This window comes from Benincasa hispida, chromosome 12 (genome assembly GCF_027475165.1).
Source record: "Benincasa hispida cultivar pf3 chromosome 12, pf3_genome.v1.1, whole genome shotgun sequence".
Lineage (NCBI taxonomy): Eukaryota > Viridiplantae > Streptophyta > Magnoliopsida > Cucurbitales > Cucurbitaceae > Benincasa > Benincasa hispida.
Genome location: NC_143489.1, coordinates 80,950,242 through 80,957,784, shown reverse-complemented (window position 1 = coordinate 80,957,784; position 7,543 = coordinate 80,950,242).

Genomic DNA, 7,543 nt, shown 5'->3' with positions numbered 1-7,543 from the left:
TTTTTCAAATCTTCGAAGAAAAAATTGGCACAATTGATGGTATAATAATCATTTTTTGATTTTGAGAATATTTAGTATTAATGTTGTCTTTTTTTCCATATTTTTTTCCCTTGGTTAATATTAAATTTTGTATATTCTAAGTGTTATTTTTCTTATTGTAATTATTTTCTTTTAATGGAGAAACTTGAATCATCTTCAAATGTTGGATGACTAAAAAATGAGTAAAGAAGATCTATGTCTGGTAAACAGTGCAACTACACAAACAATACTTATAAGTAGAAAATATTTTTCCAAATTGACAATGTTGGAAACAAAAGTCAATACGATATCAAGTTTTGCAAATCTGATTAAAGGCTTTGGAAAAGCAAATATTATTTTGCCTAGATAAATAAAATTTACAATTGACAATGAATTGTTCTCTAGTCAATCAAAGAGAAATCTAACTAATATATGTTGCAATGGTTATCATATTGAGATTGATAAAAAGAATAATATGGAGTATCTTTATATCATATCTACTAACTCATATGAAAAACATATATTGCAATAGTTGTTTGCTTTATCTTTTGGATTATATTGCACTCATATACGAGTAATTGAAACACATGCAACAATAAACTTAAAGTTCATGAATCCATACATATTTACAATTTGGCATGACAGATTAGGTTATCAGGGTCTATAATGATGAGAAGAATTATTGAGAATTCAAATAAGCACCCATTGAAGAGCCAAAAGATTCTTCAATCTAATGCATTATCATGTGATGCTTGCTCTCAAGAAAAATTGATAATTAGACCATCACCAGCTACAGTGGGAATTGAATCTCCTACATTTTTAAAACGAATTCATGGTGATTGATATATATGGACCTATTAACTCACCAAGTGGACCATTTAGATATTTTATGGCATTAATAGACGCATTCAGTAGATGGTCACACGTGTGCTTATTATCAAGTCAAAATTTTGCATTTGCAAGATTACTTGCTCAAATAATTAAGTTAAGAGCACAATTTCCTGATTATATAATTAAGGTCATTCATCTTAATAATGCTAGTAAATTTACATTCCAAACTTTTGATAATTATTGTATGTCAGTTGGGATAAGTGTTGAACATATTGTAGCTCATGTTCATACACAAAATGGTTTAGCAGAATCATTCATAAAACGTTTGCAGTTAATTGCTAGACCATTACTTATAAGAGCTAAGCTTCCTACATCTGTATGGGGACATATTATTTTGCATGTGGCGTCACTTGTACGCATTAGGCCAGTAGCATATCATAAGTATTCGTCATTACAATTAGCTTATGGTCATGAGCCAAATATTTCCCATCTAAGAATTTTTAGATGTGTAGTATATGTTTCAATTGCTCCACCACAACGTACTAAGATGGATCCTCAAAGGAGGTTAGGAATATATGTTGGATATGATTCCCCATCGATCATTAAATATTTTGAACCCTTGACGAGTGATATATTTATTGCATGATTTGCTGATTATCATTTTAATGAGACAAAATTTTCAACATTAGGGGGAGAAATTAAAAAGCTAGAAAAAGAAATTACATGGAATGCATCGTTATTGTTTCATTTAGATCCCCCATACAAATCAATGTTCAGAAATTAATTCATTTGCAAATATAACAAATCAGTTACCATATGTATTTATAAATAATAAGAAAGTGACTAAGTCACATATACCAGCTACAAATGCTCCATTAAATGTAGTAAGTTGTCACTAATGAGTCTGGGACACGCTAGAAGCGTGATAGACCATTTGGTTACAAAGATAAAAATCTTCGAAAAATAAATAGTCAATAAATGACTTAGTTAAGAATATGGATATTTTAGAAGAAATTGTAGATATAAGTACTCATAAAGATATTAAAGTAAATAAAGATAATAATGAGATCTCAATAAATATGGAACCATATAAGTTGACAACATTTTTGCATACAATATTAAATAAGTATGAAAAATATCGACATAGAAAGGATGGACTTGTGTGGAAAGAAACAATCTAATATAAATAAACTTATTTTTCAAATTGTGAGGACTAGTGGTCCAAACATTAGATAATGTCAAACACGTGGAATACAAGTGGAGTATTTGTAAAACAAATAGAGTGAAGTCACAAGATATAAAGCGAGACAAATCCCACAATAATTCTTGCAATAGACTGATATTAATTATGAGAAAACATATTCTCTAATGGTCGATATACAATACCATGAGATATTCAATTTATCTAATTGTGTATGAAAAATTTAATATACATCTTATGAATGCAGTCATACCACATTTATATGAATCTCTTAATAATGATATTTATTTATGAAAATTCCTGAAGAATTAAAGATACCATAATCATATAATTCAAATATTAGAGAACTATATATATATATTTCCTGATGAATGTGATGTAATAATCTTATTCAATATTTGTTGGTACGAGGGTACAAAAATAACCCTATTTGTCCATATTCTTTTATAAAGAAATCATAACTGGAGATTTATTATATGTTGATAATTTGAGCAAAAACTCCTGAAGAGATTTCAAAAGCAATAGAATTTTCGAAGAAAGAAATTGAGATGATAAATTTTGCCTTTACTTGCAAATAAAGCATAGAGCAAATGGAATTGCATCAATTTATACATTAAAGATTTTTTTGTAGAATATGTACATCATTGAATACTCCTATGGTGGTTCATTCACTCGATGTGAAAAAGATATATCATATAATCTCAAAAAGATGATGAAGAATGTTAGGTACTGAAGAACTAGAAATTTTGAGAAATAAGTGCACTTATATAGCTTAACTAGTTTATACATTGCATTATAGTATTTTTCAGTAATTTTGTTTTATATATATGATATTCCTCAAAAAAGAGGATATTGGAGTAGAGTTAAACATATGGTACGTTTTATTTGAGAATTAATTTACATTAATTTATTATTTTAATAAATCTAATTATGATCTAGTTGGTTGTGAAAATGCAGGTTAGTTATCTAACCCATACAAACTAGATCTTAAACAGGTTACTTAGTACATGGAGAAGAATTTTTATATCATGACGATCAGTGAAACAGACCATATCGACTATTTTCTCAAATCATGCTAAAACTCTTGCAATTCACAAGGCTAGTTGAGAATGTGCATGACTAAGATCAATGACTCAGCACATTCGTGGAACATGTGATTTGTCTTCTAGTAAAAATCGTCCAACGATATTATAAAAAGAAACATAGCATGTATATTCCAAATAAAAAAGGAGGATATATTAAAGAAGATAGAACAAAACATACTTTTCTACACTCATGATCTTGAAGAAAATGGTGACATCATGATCTTGAAGAAAATGGTGACATCACTGTACAACAAATTTGTTTGAAGGATAACCTAGTAGATTTATTTACAAAATCATTATCAATCGCAACCTTTGAGAAATTGGTGCACAATATTAGAATGCAGCGACTCAGAGATCTCGAGTGATGTTTCCATGAGGGGAGTAAAAATATTGTATTATTTTTAAGAGTATTAGATTATATGAAATATGTATTTTTTTTTTCTTCACTAGGATTTTTTTTCCCAATGGGTATTTTCCTAATAAAGTTTTAACGAAACATATTTAATAGGCATCGAATGGGGAGTATTATAAATATTATAATAATAGGTGCTCACTAGATGTTCATGTTTAGTGTCCATTGACCATGTGTTATACTCTCATTTCCCAAAGTGCTATCAATGTATCTCAACATTACATATTATTAGTGTCAATGTAATCCAACTTATACTTGCTAAATTGCCTATAAATAGTGACATTTGGTGGGTTTTGGAATACATACACATTAGGCAAATTCCATGAAAATTGAAGAAAGTGGAGAATTTGGAAAAAAAAATTATTTTATATTTTGCTAATTTATTTATTTTTGTTTATTTATATATTATGTTTAATTTGTTTTACTATTTATTTGTTTTATTATTATATTATATTATGTTTATTTTAATATTATATTTTTTAGTATTCGTATTTCCATTGTGTTCCTCAAGTTCACGACAACTTAATTATTTTAGTTTTCCTATATGCCTCGAGTCATTGAGGGAGAATTAAGAAAAAAAAAATTTAGAAATTAATTTTTTAGGATGAAACAAATGCCTTTCATTTTTCTTTTAACGAAAAGATAAGATTTAAATTTCGAATATGAGAATAACAAATTAGAGATCACATTAAATTCTATTTTTTCTATATAGATTTAATCTAAAATGAACCATGTGGGGGACAAATTCCTCTCCTTTCTTCTTTACTATGTCTTTGTTAAGTCCTAGGTTAAATTCCAAAGCAAAGTAAACCAAAAGCAAGAATTTTGTTATGTTTTTTTAAATGGCTCTTAAAATTGATTGTTTAATTATGTTTTTTAATTAATGTGGTAATATATATATATAAATAATTATTTTTTACTTTACACTCCTTAGAAGTACACACCTATTTTATTTGTTAAACTTTCAACTGTTTTGTTATTATGTGAGCTTTTAGATATTATCAATATGAGTATAATCAGATAGTAATTAACATGTATTTTTTTCTTTAGATTAATGGTTGTAAAAAAAAAAAAAAAAAAGTGGAAACAAAACTTTAGAATGTTACTTTTTAGTATCCAAACAAAATACAGAATATATATCTTTAAGAATTATACTTAAAATGATCTTTTAACTTTTTAAAGCAAAATATTGAGAAGTTCACAAACTTTCATTAAAAAAAAAAGTTTAGTAATAAATAATACATTTTTTATTAGTCATTTATCAATAACCTCACTCTATTTAAAAGCTTGGCACAACTAACTTACTATATATGACTACAAACACTTGTTTGACATAAGCATATGTTATTTATGTGAATTAACAAAAGGACATGATTTAATGATTTTAACAAAAAGAATAGTGTAATTATTTTAAATGATAAAATTATTAAAAATATTTTCAAATATAGTAAAATTTTATTGTCCACCAGTCATAGATATCTATCAACGATAATAATAGACAATGATATTTTGAAAATATTTTAAAGATTTAAAAATAGCTCTAAAAATAATGAAAAAAAAAAAAAGATTAAAATCATATATTCAAACAAACATGATAATATAAGATTTTGATAATGATAAGATTAAAGATGAAATTAAAATTCAAAGAGACTTAGAAATTAGTAGGAAAGAAACAAGACATGAATCATAAAAAGGATCAAATTTTGAAATCTTCTCTCCCCCACAATTTGATTCCCAATAGGAAAGGACAATGATTCATGAAAGAAAGGGTTCTTCTCCTCGAGACTCGTGATGTAATAAAACACCTTTTTTTCCATACCTAGACTTTCAAAAACAATTTCAAGATTAAAGAATCATTTATAGGAAAAGGGAAAAAAAACTTGTTGCAAGGCTTTTCTCTTTTAAAAATATAAAAACAATATGAAAATTCATACTCTAATAACAAATACTATTGCTTAAAGTTTAATTAGAGTGTAATAACTCAAATGATATTGTTAACGAAATAAGAACAGATCCATTTAAATAAATGCAAAATTCGATAAAATTTTGTGGTAGGTTTTGTTTTAAATAAATTCTAACACAATTATCTATTGAAGAGAGATTTTCTTTGAAAGGTGTATTTTGTAACTTGATATATGATCTTCTTTTAAAACTCGGAGAAAAGAAAGTATATAGTTTTTTGAATTGTCTCTAGCCTTTTTTTTTTTTTTTTTTTTTTTTTTTTTTTTGTCTCTTTTGTTTATTGAGCTCGTCTCCAGTTCTTTATTGTACATACTCGTTGAACTCTTATACTCTTCAATCTCTTTAAATGAGTACATTGCTTTTGAGTTTGGGATATAATAAAAGTGCTATAAATATTTTAAACTAGTTGAAATATCTTGGTGCATCTACTGATTCATCCATCAATCTCTACTATGTTATTAAAATAAAATAGTTTTTGAATTGTGTTGTAATTAATAAAAAAAAAGTGTTGCAAAGGGTGGGTGATATGTCAATAGCAAACTTTAAGAGAAGGGTCCCATAGGTGTTCCCTTGATGGGCAACACAAGATGTGAAACCATGGAGGAAGAGGACAAATGTAACCCACCAACCCATTATTATCAATCTCTTTTTCTTTTCCCACCTTTTTTTTTTTCCAAGTTTATTTAATTTTCTCACTTTTCTTTTTTTCCAAAAGAAAAATTTCTCCCCTAACTTTCAATATTCAAGTATGAAAGGAAGAAAAAGTCTATTTGAATTTTCTTGCCCCATATAAGTTGACATTTGTTTTTGTGTGTTTTGTCACATTACCAATCACCATCAAATTCTAAAGAAAAAGAAAACACAAGGTTAAACTAAATTCTTACCACTTTCATTTTAATCTTTTTAGTTTTCTTTAAACATTGTGCACTCATACATTTAAACATCCATGCTTTTATACCTAGCACTATTTTCCTTTTAGAGAAGATATAAAAATGACATAATTCACTACAAGAGAAATTTTTTAGGCTGAAAATTGCGCATATTAATTTTTTGAAAGTTAAAAAGCAAATAATAATAATAAGAAAAACCATGCAATTGTTATTATGAGATCAAATATATAAATCAAAGATTAAACCTATAATGCAAAATGAGGTTGCTAATGCGACGCAGCTATTTATTAGGCAAAAGGCGGTGACAACTTTAATAGCTTTTTCTCTTTCTTGCTTCTCGTTTCATAGAACGCGTAGTTCCTTGTAAGTCTATTAATATTCTTTTTACCTCTAAATTTCTTCATTTGTTATATACTTTGTACCAATGTTTTCAATAATCAAGTCTAAAAAAACTAGTTTTTAGAAATTCATTCTTGTTTTTGGAAGTTGGCTCAACTCTTGTACCTAAATAAAAATGCAAATCATCCTAAGAAATTGAGAGGAAATAAACTTAATTTTCAAAAATAAAAAACGAAAAAACGAAATGGTTGCCAAAGGGGTCCTTACTTTTTATTTTTTGTTTTTTGTTTTTGAAAATTAAACTTATTTTCTCTCAATTTCTTAAGACGAGTTACATATTTCTTAACTAAATGAGTTGAAGCCACATTCAAAAATAAATAAAATAAAATAAAATAACTACTTATTTTAATCTTTAAAATTTGACTTGATTTTGGTAAAGAATGAGATAAAATAGATAATAAAACAAAATATTCAGAGGTAGAACGAGTGTTTATAGACTTAATTTTCAAAAACAAAAAATCAAATAATTTTTAAATACTTATTATTATTATTTTTTTTAGAATTTTTGCTAAGAATTCATATGGTTACATGGAAAATATGAAAATCGTGATCAAATAATTGTATGAAACAAATACAATGTTTAAAACCCATAAATTAAAAATAAAATGGGGCATAAATGATTATCAAACCGATGAAAATCAAAATCATTGAGGAGATGGGTAAAAGCTTACCAACCAAAATCAAACAACATTTTCTTCAAAAAGTAAAATGAAATCAATAACATTTTTAAATGAAATCAATAACG